General features: G+C 37.7%; 1 pseudogene; it reads right to left on the bottom strand.

The window, feature by feature from the left end:
* Positions 1 to 3388: 3388 nt before the first annotated feature.
* The window catches only part of LOC138774840 (metabotropic glutamate receptor 8-like), a 35121-nt pseudogene continuing 23331 nt past the window's right edge, over positions 3389 to 15178 (bottom strand).

The raw sequence follows: 15178 nt of genomic DNA, 5'->3' as shown, positions 1-15178 counted from the left end.
GTGCCCGCTAATACCTACGGTCCCGGGCTACTCGCGGCACCCGGGACCGGCGCGGTTTAGAGCGGGGTCGCCGCGCGGCCCCGCTCTGAACTTCCTTACCGGCATCAGGGCGTAAATTTACGCCCGATGTCGTTAAGGGGTTAAAGTGTGCCCCAGCAAAAAGTGAAAGATTCACCACCCTTCCTAAAAAAAAAGGTTCATGAAGCGCATAGTTAACATATATACCACTTAAAGTGACACTGTCACCTCCTTTTGCATTCTGACATCTCTACACAGTGTAAAGGGTAATTTAGCGGTTTTCATACCTTATTTTATATCATACGTTATGGTGCTTGTTCAAGTAAAAAGTCATCTTTTATCAACTGCAGATTGTGTTAAGTGGGCAGGGCCTCGCAGCATTAGGGCCAATTAGCCCGCGCCCACAACACCACAGTTGGCCTAATTGGCACTAATGCCAAGTGAAAATCTTGCAGTTGAATAAAAGGACACTTTTTACTTGAACAAGCACCATGACGTATGATATGAAATAAGGTATAAAAAACGCTTAAATTTACCCTTTACACCTGTGTAGAGATGTCAGAATGCACATCTGTGTTTATATGCTTTTGATTTAAACCCTTAATGCTCATTAATGGATATATCTGTCAGGAGCAGGTGCACGTTCCTGCATCATGATGGATAAATCCATCATATATTCATTGGAATTACCCCTTCACGTCAGCCATACCACTATATTTATGTCTCTACTGCTGATGCCCATGCAGTAGGAATTTATATAAAGGTTTCCTGGAGTGAAGTGGGTTTAATGTGTGCGGGGCTGCTTCAGTGTGATTAGCCCTGTACACATCAATTGTGCCAGGAGCTGGGCATAATGACAGGCAACGCGATTCACGCAGCTGTCTGCATTAACCCCTTTAATGCTATAATCTATAGCAATTGTGACATTTAGGGGTTCAGAGACAGGAGCTGTACCTGTCACTGACTGACCAGAAACCCCTCAGCATGACTTTGTGGGTCCCAATCACTTTCCCTGGACTTACCTCCATCCTATCGGATCAGCGAACTTATAATACTGATCAATGCTATGCCTCTTCGGGACTTACAGTATAAATATATATATATATTAATAAAATATATATATATATATACAAAAAGTTTAAATTACTCTTCTTTTCCAATATACAAATAAAAAAGGTAATAAATAAATAAAACATATGCATCAAAGCATGCAGAATTGTCTGATCAATAAAATATACAATATTGTTCCCAACGTGGTGAACAATGTAACGAAAAGATGGGAAAAGTTACATCAGAAAAACAAAATGGGTGGCCAATATGGTGGCAATAGTAATAAATAATATATATAGATCATAGGGCCAAAAATGAGCCCCCAACCAGCCCTGTGGGTGGGAACAATAAAAGTGTCATGGATTTAGAAGGCGAGGAGGAAGAGCATGTTTCAGTGTGACCTGGACATCATGACATTTGGTCATGAAGGAGTTAATGATAGTTTCAATATTATAAAATAGCTTGGGTACCCTGATTCCACACTTTTTACTGTTTCTTGATACACCCTCCTGTTCCTGAAATATGTAGATTCATAGTTTTGTCTGACAAAGAAGTTAACAATCAGATGGTTGTGAATTTAATAGACTTATTATCAGGTGAGGGGGGGGGGTATACACTCAGGGATGTGAATGTTTTACATTTAAGGATGTGTATGTCTGATACACACACCCTAAATGTAAAATCACACTCTTTACCTGGTATTCAGTCCCATTCTCAAACTGTAAAAGGGTGTCAGGGCACTCTAATCTATTTGAATGTTTTTCTATAAAGAGAAAACAGACATGGCTGCACATCCACATTCTATACACTAATCCTCTGCTTCTCAACACCAATCAGCACAGTTTGCATACAGTACATTGGGATCAAAGTGTATAGCCCCAAACTCTACTTTCACCAGTTTCTGATGGATAAGCCCACCTTATGCTTCCAGCTCCCATTAGTCTGCTGGCTGGGAGCATAATAAGAGTTTGTCTGCTCCCACTGGTGCGCTGTGTGGCGGCCGGTTGCTCCCTCTATGGGCGTTGGTGTTGTGTGGTGGTCACTGTCCAGTGTTACTTAGATACTTACTTGTATTTAGATTACGAAGTTGCTCAAGACAGGGACCGTGAAGTGGGTGGGTGGGCTTATACATTTGATCAAAATGTAAACTAACATTGAGATTAGTTTTAATTGTACTGAGATACAGTGAATCAGTGTAAGGCATGTGGATGTAAGGCCATGTTTGTTTTTTTCTCTTTACAGAATGAGGCCACCATCACACAATGTCTTCGGCCGTTTGACATCATCTTGTGCACAAATAATGGCTGTTATTTCAAAACAATGACCATTATTTGTACAATACAGAAATAACATCTGTTATTTGGGTACAAAATAACAATCATCCAAAAAAAAGTCAATTAAATGGCAAAAAAAGACATTGTGTGGTTGTGGCCTTACTTTAATCTATAGAGGTCTGGGTTTACACACAGTAAAATAAAAGCAAAATATGTCTGGGAGATAAAGAAAAAAAGGCTGTTTTTCCTATCTAATAATGTGCTGCTACATTAAAGGACAACTCTGGCGAGACCTAAAAGAAACAAAAAAACACACACACTTCATACTCGCTGTCCCTCCGACTGCCACTTGAATCTCCCGCCGGCCGCGACTCCATCACCTCTGGCCGGCATCTTCGGACCTCCCTCACTTACGGGTTCAAGTGAAGTGAACGGGAGAGAAAAGGCTGCTGGTGCGCAAGTGCACCAGCAGCCTTTTCATGTCCCATTCACTTTACCAGAAGACTCCGAAGAGGAGGAAGACCTGGCCTGCACCCTGCTGTGACGACATTGACGCCCAGGAGAAGAGGACGGGGTTGACTGTAATAGGGTTAATAGGGTATGTATGCTTTATTTTACTTCTGGAGGGGGGTGTCGGGGGTCAGAAAGGGGGGGGGGGGACGGGTCCACACAGCTTATTTGCCATTAAATTCTATGGAAAACAGCCCTCTGTGCACACATGATAAACAAAATATGCGAACACAGCCATTTTTCTATAGTACATTATTAGATAAGAAATACTGCCATATTTTTTTTAAATTTTTTAAAAATTAATAATAGTTTTTGGCTATGTTCCCACAACATCTTTTTTGGTTAAAAAAAAAAATTAAATAAATTTTTTCATAATGGCAGCCATGAATAATTATCAAAATAATTATATATGGCCCCAATGATAAAATAATGGGCGTTAATTTGAAAACAACGGCCGCTATTTCATTAAAAAAGACGTTTTGGGAACATGTCCTCAAAGTCAAAGACAGGTATTAGTGTAGATAATCAGGACTTACCCTTTCTGCTGATTGTGCTGTTCCAAAAAATATTGGAATAAAAGCTAACCAAATGATGCAGGTTGTGTACATTGTAAATCCGATGGGTTTTGCTTCATTGAAGGTTTCTGGCACTCCTCTAGTTTTAATAGCATAAATAGTACATGTAACCATCAGTAGAATACTGTATCCCAAGGAACAAATTAAAGAAAGTTCTGAAATGTCACACTTTAGAACGCCTCGGGCATTTTCTGGGTCCGGTGTTCTTTGCTCTCCATAGTCTACAATGATATGGGGGGGATCCACTACAAACCATATAAAAACTCCAAGCAATTGAAACAGATATAAGACTGAAAGTAATGACCAACTGTGAAGCTGGGCTTATACACTTTGGGGCAGTCACGGATTTCTTTCCCTGTTCAAATATTCGATGAATCCTGTTGGTTTTTGTGAGCAATGCAGCATAGCTGAAACACATGCCGAGCCCCAGGAATATACGTCTCAGAGAACAAACGATTAAATCTGGAGTTCCAATCATTAAAAATGTGATGGCATAACACAAAAAAATCCCAGTCAGTAACACATAGCTAAGCTCACGCCCAGATGCTCTCACAATGGGTGTATCATTGTATCGCACAAATGTGACGATTACAAATGTTGTTGCCACTATTCCCATAATGGCTATAAAGACAGGAACAACAGCCCAAGGAGAGTGCCATTCAAGTTTGATAATAGGGATTAGTGTGCAGCCAGTGCGGTTTGTATTTGGTTTTTGATCTAAAGGACATAGATCACAGGTCAGTTCGTCTGCCTGGTAATGATAACCTTCACATCTCTCACAATTCCAGCAGCAAGGGACTCCTTTTACAGTTTTCTTTCTTTCTCCAGGTTTGCACGGCAGGCTACAAACAGATGCTGGCTGTGTATGTTCCCTGCTTGTCCACTGCATATCTTCTACCTGTAAGAATAAAACATTGTAAGTATGGCCTCCAATTTATTCACACTCCTTATATTAAAATGTAATGAATAAATCATCCAGTAAATAAAGGTTAGCCCAAACTCATAAAATCTACTAATTTATTCATTATATGGTTATTGATAACATTTTTACCAATTATTGTATGTGACTTTTTGATCGCTTCTTTCCCCCAGTTTTTTTGTTTAAGGGGGGGGGGGGCATATTGGTTGTAAGAATAAACACATTTAGCCCATCTACACTCAGCAAAACTAAAGTAAACAGAATAGCCCCTAAAACCTTGAAGTGTCCATTTCATGTTAACTACAGCACAGCGGTCCCTCAAGATACAATGGCCCTCGATTACAATATTTTTAACATACTATGCTCTTTTCTGAACCATTGTACAATGCTATAGACAGTCCAGATCCATTATTGGCTGGAAGATCTAACCAGATTTAGAATTTCACTGGTAAACCCCCTGGTACATACATTGAAGAAGCTCATGTCTATAACAAGTGACTTCCAGCTTCCAGCAGCTCTTTCTGGCTTTTGTGTGCAATGGCTGGCTTGAGGTGTATTAGCTATCTACTTATTTTTCTTTATTTTTCATTTTTTGCTATTTTGGAGTTACATTTTGGGCACTTTAAAATCAATTACTAGTTTTACATAGAGTTTTGATCTCAGGTATACAATGTTTTCAACTTGCAATATTTGTCCTGGAACCAATAAATATTTTAAGATTGTACATGGCAGTCTCAAACAATGTACAGTACCATAATAATATAGCATTTTTTTTCTGAAAACAAATCTGGCAAACAGAATAAATCCCCAAATCAAAGATCTAATAACAATAATCTATAATACTATTAAACTCCAGAAATGTATCTATAAATGATGACCAACAAATGGATTCCATTATGGTCTTAATAGTAGACCTACACTGCTGCTTATCACTATACCACAATGTACATGGAGAATGCACAAAGCTCCAACAATTTTTGCCCATAAAATTCTATAAACCAGAATTAAATAACATAATGCGTGGTTGGGTGCCTTTTCTCTACTTATAAACCTGTCAGTTTCCAAGAGATAATCAGGCTGTATTTACTACATGGAACCTACATCAGACAAGACACGAGCGATTAATTTACGCATAAACTCAATTGGATTTGCACTCTTATTACATAATAAATAGAATAAGGATCTTACCTTTTATGTACTACTTAAAACATCAGTTTGTTTTGATGTAGCCATTTTTAACAGAAAAAAATTGAAAAATCAATAGCACCATGATTACGACTTGACTATAAACTTATAGATACCACATCTATGAAACAGCTGATTAGTTGCTCTTAGTGTTTATGACTGAATAGTTGTATTATGCTCCAATATTCTCAGCGTAACACAAGTATTGTAAATAAAAAAAGTTTTTTTGTAATACAAACTCACTTAAAATCTTCTTTTAAATATACAATTTATTTAATTTTATTTATAGTCAGGAGACTGTAAGTACCAGTTGTATCACAACCAAAGATGAACTAAGATTCAGAACTACATTAGACCTTGGACCTAGTAAACAGAAGCACTGATGAGATGAATCAGTTAGGAGAAAGAGCTGAAGCTAGTGCAGTGAAATGCTTGAGAAGGCTATGTTTAACTCATAGGAAAACTCCTATGGATCTGAGACAGAAATTAAAGGAATACCATTGGATGAGTGGGTTACAGTACTGAGACAGGTTATCAAGCTTGGGATTCTTTAGTTTAGAAATAAGAGGTCTTGGGGCGATCTGATCACAATGTACAAATATATGAATGGACAGTACAGAGATCTTTGTAGTGATCTTTTTACAACTAGGCATATAACCATGACAAGGGGGCATCCTCTTCATTCAGAGGAAAAAAGGTTTCACCACCAGCACAGACGCGGATTCTTTACTGTACGAGCAGTGATACTGTGGAACTCTCTGGCACATGATGTTGTCATGGCCGATTCATTAAATAAGTTCAAGGGAGGCCTGGATGCTTTTCTTGAAAAATATAATATTACAAGTTATGCGCATTAGATATAACGTGAGAAGACGTTGATCCAGGGATTATTCTGATTGCCTTTACAATCTGGAAGGATTTTTTTTGCTCCCTGTGATGGGGCAATTGTCATCTGCCTCATATAGGTTTTTGCATTCCTCTGGATCAACACATTAGGGTTTCTGTATGTTAAACTTGATGGACTATGCTACTATATTATTATATAGTTTTTTTTCATAGTTTTGGACACAGATACCTACTAGACTACATTCAGTATATCTGACAAAAAAATCAAAGTAAAGGAAAGAAAATTGCTGTTTCCAGAAGGAGAAAATGACATATTTTATACTAACCCTCAGAGGAGTGATGTGTACAGAAGTATCACACTATAATCCTTAAAAAATAATAGGAATTTGGTGTATATGCCTTGCTTGCTAAATTCATTGCTTAATTAATAAATTAAATGATTTGATTGATCAGTGGAATTAATGTGATTATTATTTATGGAGTCAGGAAGATATCTTTTCCCAGTGTGAGGTTAAACTGGTTTCAGCTTTGATTAGATTATTATTGAACCTTCCTAGGCTGCGGCAAATTTGACATTTCGGCAACATTTTATGAATCTTTACATCTTATGATCTTTGCTAACTATCTAATTATATAATGTCAGACTGTGTAAATTATGTTGAGTAAGCTTAATATCTATTTTACAGTGCAGGAATTCTTTACTATGGGAAAAAAAATAACAAAACAACATATATATATATATATATATATATATATATAGAAATAGGAAAAAGAGCCGCACATCCAGGAGATCATGGAGCAGGTGCTGCACAGAGTCAGTCCCCTGGCCTGGGGATCCCCAAAAGTATGCAAAAATGTTCCGCAGCACACCAGCATAAGAGTGAAAAGGTGATTTATTCCAAAAATACAAAGGAGTACAAGAGATGCGACGTTTCGACCTCCTCACGAGATCATTATCAAGCATTTTTGCATATATATATATATATATATATATATATGTACTGTATGTCAGCTGACCTACATGTTGTGGAAAAAACAGGAAAAAACATCGATATCCATAAAATAACACCTCAAAACATGTGTTTTAGAGACAAGTTTCTTAGACTAAGCCTGTCTCTGAAATGCGTCCGTTATTCAATACATTGTGTGCATTGATCTCCCGTCTTTCGTTAAATCGCGGTAATAACAGACATTTTTTTTAAATCACAAAAGCTGATTTCTTATTGCACGATAAATACACTTTAAGCATCTGCAAGACTCTGTGGAAATTACTATCTCCCTAAATACAGCAATTGGGTGGCTAGATTTACTTCCATGAATTATTATTCCCACCCAGCTACTCCAATGAGCGCGACCTGTTAACAGTTACCACACCTAAACACAATTGCTATACCTTGCTATTACTATAGATGCTATTAAAATTATATATATACACAATATGCAAATATGGTACTGTATTAATCCCTTCAGTCTACAGATTATCTTATTACAGGTGCTTAAATAAGATTAAAGGCAGAAAGTCTAATGCTTGCATAAAAATTCTATATGGTATTCAAGATTATGAAAAAGTTGCATATGTATTAGTAGCTTGTATTAGATCTTGTAGCTGCAATGATGTAACATTCTTTTTATCATTAGTTAGAACTTAAATATTTCTACATCCATTTACACAGGTCTGAGAATAATTTTTTTAGTGAATATTGCAAACTATACACAGGTGCTAAACATAGGAGACATCTTATAATTATAGAGAATCCACAGCTCGAATAACAATAAAATGGTAAGCTTTATTCCAACGTCTTAACACTTAGTAACCAAAAATAATAAAAACACGGTGCAGTGGGGCTGGTCAGTGTTTACGTACTGCACTTTACTGTAAAACTGACATGATATCTTTATCCTATAGGTCAGTCTGAGTACAGGGCTATGCAGTTTGTATAGCTTTTCTAATGTTTTATAATTTTTTTAACAGTAATTTTTTTTTTTTTTTTGCAAATATGTATGATTACAATGGCCCTGCCCTGCCACTGCCACTGATTGACTAATGGGATGTCCAGATGCCAGGAGCCCCAGAAGCAAGCTTGAGCATGGAGCAGGTACAGTATGCACCGACCGGTGGAGGGTTACCGGGACTGTCACTTACGTACTCACAGTGGGATGTCAATCATGCTGCTAGTATGTATTCTCATAGAAACTAACAGGCAAGGGATCCGCAACGGATTTCACTGCAAATTCACAGATTCAAATCCGCTGTGGATCCGGGATGTGTGAATCTGGCCTAAACTAAAGTGGTATGTTTAATACTAAAGGCCACGTCTATGTTCCCACACAGTATTGTTGCTTAGTATTTTGGTCAGTATTTTTCAAGCAAAACCAGGAGTGGATTGAAAACAATGGGCTGATAGCTGCATTTAAATGCTCTGTACCTGTAGTCCCTGGTGTCTAGTGGGGGGGAGATCCGTTCTTCTAGCCAAGCCAGGCCTCAGCATCGCACTGACGCTGACCCCAGCTCGGCAACACATTGCTCTGGTCTGCAGCAGGCCAGAGCAATGTATCACTGATCTCACTGATCATTGCTGTGTATATACACAACATTGATTTCTATGAGAGATCAATGCTGTGTATGTAGAAATTCCCCAAGGGGACTTCTAGTTAAAGAAAAAAGAAAGGTAAAAATGTTTTTTTATTACTAAAAAATTCCCTCCTCTAAAAAAAGTCTAAATCACCCCCCTTTTCCCATTTTATAAATATAAATAAATAAACATATTAACAAACATATTTTGTATTGCTGTGTGCGTAATTGCCCTATTAAATTATCACATTCCCGATCTCGCACAGTAAATGGCGTAAACACAAAAAAGTGCAAAATTGTGCATTTTTGGTCGCATCAAATCGTTTACACTACGTATATTTCAGTCAGTATATTTCAGTCAGTATTGCAACCAAAACCAGGAGTGGATTAAAAACACAGAAAGGATCTGTTCACACAATGTTGAAATTGAGTGGAAATTGAGTGGATATAACAGTAAATAACTGCCATTATTTCAATATAACAGCCGTTGTTCTAAAATAACAGCAAATATTTGCCATTAAATGGCGGCCATCCACTCAATTTCATCATTGTGAGAACAGAGCCTTTCTGTGTTTTTAATCCACTCCTGGTTTTGGTTGCAATACTGACTGAAATATACTGACTGAAATATACATATACTGACTGAAATATACGTAGTGTGAACACAGCCTAAGGGTACAAACACACACGGCTTATACGCTGCGTATTTACTGCTGCGATACGCAGCAGATATGCAGCACATACGCAGCAGATTAGATCTAAATAACTGAACACAGTATCAAATCTGCTGCGTATCTGCTGCGTATCTGCTGCGTATCTGCTGGGTGTGTTTGTACCCTAATAGTGCTTTACATTTGACCATCATAGCAAAACATATTACAGATGAGCAGGGAAGGAGGGAATGTGGTGCCAATGGGGTCCTTCTAGGAGTACATATAAAAAATAGGTAAATCAAGAATATGCAAAGCTTTATAATTCTATGTACCCAGAGTACGATATTCTGGAGCAGTGGTGTCACACTCAAATACACAGTAGTGATACCAAACGCATAGTTTTTTTTTTTTTTTTTTATTGTTGTGTTTCTTTATGTAACAGTATATTTTTAATAGGGAAAATAATGTAATTTTATTATTTGGTGCCGGTGGGGGTGAGAGGGAGATTTATTTCATGATGCTTTATTTTAAAAAATTTTAACTTTTACACTAGTGTGCTTTACTGTTTCTTAGTGTACATACAGTACATTTCACTACTACTGTAGTGCAGTATATTGAATGTCAGAATTATGCTAACAGGCAATATACGCAGTTTTGCCTCAGGCATGACTTTGTAGAGGCATGTCGTTGGCAGGCCTGTGGCCTTCAGAAGGTCGCAAAGAGACCGATCAGAAGCCTGACCGCGCTGATGGAGTTCTAATCAGGTGAGTAGGGCTTGTCAGGGTACCAACTTCTGTTTTAGGCGGTTTTACTTGTTTTACTTCTGTGGTCATACATTTTGAGGCTATGTTCACACTACGTAAAAGTACGGCCGTTGTTACTGTCGGTACTTTGTGCGGTGTGGACATAGCCTTATCTTCTATGGGATCCCAGCCGGAGCGTATACACATCGTATATGCTCTTCACGTAGTGTGAACATAGCCTTAGTATGAAAAATCTAATTCACAAATATCATTGTGGGAACCTGGTTCATTTTAGTTGACCACGGATTTAGTTATAACAGCGGATATCAAAATAATGATCATGACAATTAATTTCGGACGTCTTTTGCAAACGGAATACGTTTTTTATTAGCTGTTCACATGCAGTTTTTCTTTTGTCACTGTTCTTTCTCTGTTTTTTACTATTAAATTCAATAGACTTTTCAATTAAGACACATCCAAAGGCCAATTAGTAACCCCAAACTAGAAAAGTGTACCCACAGCCATCATTGGACTACAGGGAGGCCAGACAGCTAAATGACGTCCTTTATTTTAGACTCAAAATGACGGACATAATTTTAAACAGAACTGAAAAACATTGTGTGAACACAGCCTATGGCTATAACTGCATGGCGATGTAGTACCTGTTTGAATCTATGGCTGTAAGAGGGAAAACATGATCTGGCTTTAGTAACCAAATGCTTATTTATTCATGAAAGATGGGTAAGAAGCTTCACCCCAATTTATACCATTTAAGGTTACAGGGCTTTATAAGTGAAAAAACCAATGCCTGGGAGCATAGATCAATAGAAGCATTCCAGTGAGGAAGTGACTAGCTATTCCTCATATTAGAGTTTTAATAGAAATCAATCTCCCTGGCAGCCTAGAACATTAACTGCATTTAAAAAAGGTAAGACTTGGGATTCATAATGAAGGAATGTAGGAATATTATTGTACACTCTGAGACGCACACCCTGAACAGGTTTGTATAAATCTATCAAAATGCTTTAATTCCAGTAGAATTATCATCTTCTTGCATCCTCTTTAAATATGCCCTTGACATCGGTCTGCTTCACATACAAATATATATCTGCATTTGTATTTATTCTTCACAGACTAAGGTTATTCTTTCTATTAAAATACAATATATATCATCACTATCTACATGGCTATGTCATAGTTTGTTTCACCAGAAGGAACAGAAAAATAATATGTATGTTAAGTGCAAATGGTTTTGTCACGTTTTCTATATCTTAGAAAAATCTCAAAGCTCAGTTGCATCACATGGATATATTCCAGTATGAGGATATTCACACCTAATGTATACAGTACAATCCTCAGGCATGCATTATTAAGAATCCAATATATAAATCTTACATGATACTTGTTAACAGTATGGGAATCTTTAGGGGCAAAAAGCCATTATCTGATCTAGAGTATATACATGCCCTGGGCACTAATAGTTTGCATTCACAAAATCACTATATATTTTATTGTATATTTACACATATTTATTACGTTTGAGTCCTTCATCCATTACGCATGCAATACATTCTATAATCACCTTTATCATTCCCAGCCTCTAGCATGCCACTACCAATATATATCTGTATCACTGACACAATGCCAGTTTATTGTGTAATTATTGAATTTCCCCTGACACACCTGTAGTATTAACTGAAACCCCTATTTCTTACACAAATGTCACAGAAATAGGAATTACAAATTATGAGGATAAAACTCAATACATTTAGCTTAACATATTGTAGTTCAAACAGATTTGTAGGCAATGGATAAGAACATCAAAGGGGTATTCAGGATATAGAAAAATTTTATGGTGCTGGGGCTGCTATAAAAAAAACACAAACTCACTTACTTCTATCCCCCGCAGCTACTTGTATAACATCTTACAGTTCCCTGCACACCGCTCTGCTTACTACTTCTGAGATGAATGGGTTTAGGCAGTCTTAGCCACGAATGGACCACGACTATTAACCGATGTGGCCCGATCAGCTGCGTCAGATAATTAACCATTCAAAAGCCATCCCTGGTTGTCTAGTGACCAGATCTTGTGGCAGATCTGTCACACTTACAGCCCAGCCTCAGTGAAGATCTGATGCTGATGCTGGTCCTGGCATGGCCATCACTACATGCTGCCTTCAGCAGCCCCTAGTAAGCGCCGATAACATAGATCTATACAGTACATATGTGCTCTGTTCCCACAAAGTTTAACAGCGTCTGTTGCATAGCAATGGACACTGTTAAACTGCCAGACGCGGGGCTGCATTCGGCACGTTCCTGCATCTGATACCTCTGTATCGGCTGCAGGAACGTTCTTTCTTTAAAATTGACTTGCGGGCATTCACTTTAGTGTAAAGTATGGCCGCCAGACGACTCTACATTTCGTGAACAGCTATTATTTCCGGATGCTGTTCGGTAGATAGTGTCCAGAAATAATAGGCAGGTACATTATTTTAATGCCGTTTTTAAGAACGAACGATAAAATAAAGATGGGAAAATACAGCGGATGGCATTGCATTGACTTCAATCCCATTGCTATCAACTTCAAAAACAATGATGTTTTAAATAGCCCCATAGACCGAAAAATGCAAGTGTTAAAAGAATCACAATAGAGCAATTATAAACACAGTAGTAATTTTTGAAAAGCAGTCAATTAAAAGTTACATAATTGCCTAATGTTGTAATTGTACTGACTTGAGGAACATTCATAACATGTCATGCTATGTTCACACTACGTAAGTTCTGTAGTAATCACGTCCGTTGTTGCCGATTTGCAATAATAACGGCCGTGATTACTACAGAACTTATGTAGTGCTGCAGGCTGAGAGAATCCCAGCCGGAGTGTATACACATAGTATACACTCCCGCCGTGATCCCTAGCAGCGCCGCAAAAAATTACATGTCAGTTTTCTGCGGCCGCAATTCACTGAAAACCAGTCAGTGCACACAATGGAGTGTGCAGCTCCGGCCGCACGCTCCATTGTGCGCAGCAGGGAATTCGGATGTGCACTGCAGTATCGGCCGGTATGATCTTAAGTAACACCGGCTGTTCTGTGACACCAGACTGGTCACGGAATGGAACGGAATGTGAACATGGCCTCAGGGTGCAAGGGGAACATATTTTATGAAAAAATTAAGCAGGTCATTGCAAAATACAATGGTGTCGCAAAAAATTTGAGTTTGTATGGGTCTGTAGAAAAATGCAAGTGCTTTTAAACACTTTTAAATGCTTTTAAACATGAGGAGGGAAAAAAAAAGTGCAAACATGAATATAAGCCTGGTCTAGGATAATGGGAGTTGTGCAAATGGCCCAGGCTTGCGAGCTACTCTTTTTACGTAACTTTTGGAGTTTCATAAACCATGTAGTTCACTGGGCTATGTCATTTGCTAAATCAAGTGCTATAGCAATAACAGCAAATTTATTTGAAAAATTTGTGGGCATCCAGACAGTTGATTTCTTACCAGCCAAATAACAGAGTCAGTTATTTCAGTTAACTGAATTATCTCTATAATTACAAAAATGACCCATTGACCATCAGAAACACTTCTTATTACAAAAAATTGTAGAATGGGTGCATTCCCTATTCCTGACTCATTTACAATAGTTTGCTTTGCAATTTTGTGTAAAAAAAATACTTTTGAAAGGTGATAGTGTCAAGGTGGTATTATATATTAAGATAAAAACATCTCAATGTACCATGATTTTATATAATCCTTAATGAATATATCAGATATGCTTTTTGCTTGAGACAGCTTATGCAAGTTAAGGCCTCCACACAGTTACATTGGTTTCCTGTTTGGATGAGGAAGAGCGTTTTGAAAGCCTGCCAAAAGCCAGCACCTAAAATCCTAAAATCCTAAAATCTATATACACATTATCTATGCAGCAATATAAACTACGCACTTTTTAATATACCATATACAGTATGTCGTCTAAAGATCAAAAGTATGCAATCATGTTGTGTCAAATATATTCATGTGACTTTATAATCATCAAAAAGTATAAAAGAAAAAAGTTCCTTAAATAAAGAGGAAGTACACACAATTTTTGTGTTCAGGAGTGATTTGTATCAAGTCTCTGATTCTGATATCTAATCTCTTGACGGCGGGTACTATTCTTTTCTTTTTTGGATTAATTAGGACAGAGACAGTTAATTGAAGCAAGGCGGACTAAAAATAGGACTACCGCCTTGTCAATAGGATGATGCTAAATAGAGCTTAACATAGAAAATTGTCAGCAGAAAAAGACCACTGGGTCCATGTAGTCTGACCTTTTAGTATTTCCCTTCCTATATTCTTAGGATAGATATATATTTATCCAAGGCATAAGACTTAACTACTATATTTAAGGTAGGGGATAATGAACTTTTCTGAAAAATGGCAGAGAAACATGGGCAAATATGCCTCAGAAGGGAGGGAAAGGACAGAGGAGTGGAGACAGAATGGACCAGGAAGTGAGGATTTTCTGCAGCTTTAGGGTGTGAGTCAGGATGTACTGCAGACATGCAGCCCACTTCATGTAATAAAACCCTGTTATAAACAAGCTTAGATTATGGATAGGGATTGAACAGGGTTTAATCTTTCTAAACCAAAGTTCCCCTTACAAGACTCACAATAAGCATATAAATAGATGAATTGTATGTTGAGCAAAACATATAAGAAATAGATGATTGTAGGAGGCTAAACCTGTTGTTGGAGAACTATTTTTTAAATGTCCAGTCTTACTGTATATTCCCCTAGGTACCTTCTCTTTTCCCTGGTTTGTACTTATCATATATTGCTTGTCATTAGCGT

The sequence above is a fragment of the Dendropsophus ebraccatus genome, unplaced genomic scaffold (assembly GCF_027789765.1).
Source record: "Dendropsophus ebraccatus isolate aDenEbr1 unplaced genomic scaffold, aDenEbr1.pat pat_scaffold_1132_ctg1, whole genome shotgun sequence".
In the NCBI taxonomy this organism is placed as follows: domain Eukaryota; kingdom Metazoa; phylum Chordata; class Amphibia; order Anura; family Hylidae; genus Dendropsophus; species Dendropsophus ebraccatus.
The sequence above is the reverse complement of the archived record's forward strand: the minus strand, read 5'-3'. Positions and strand labels throughout refer to the sequence as shown.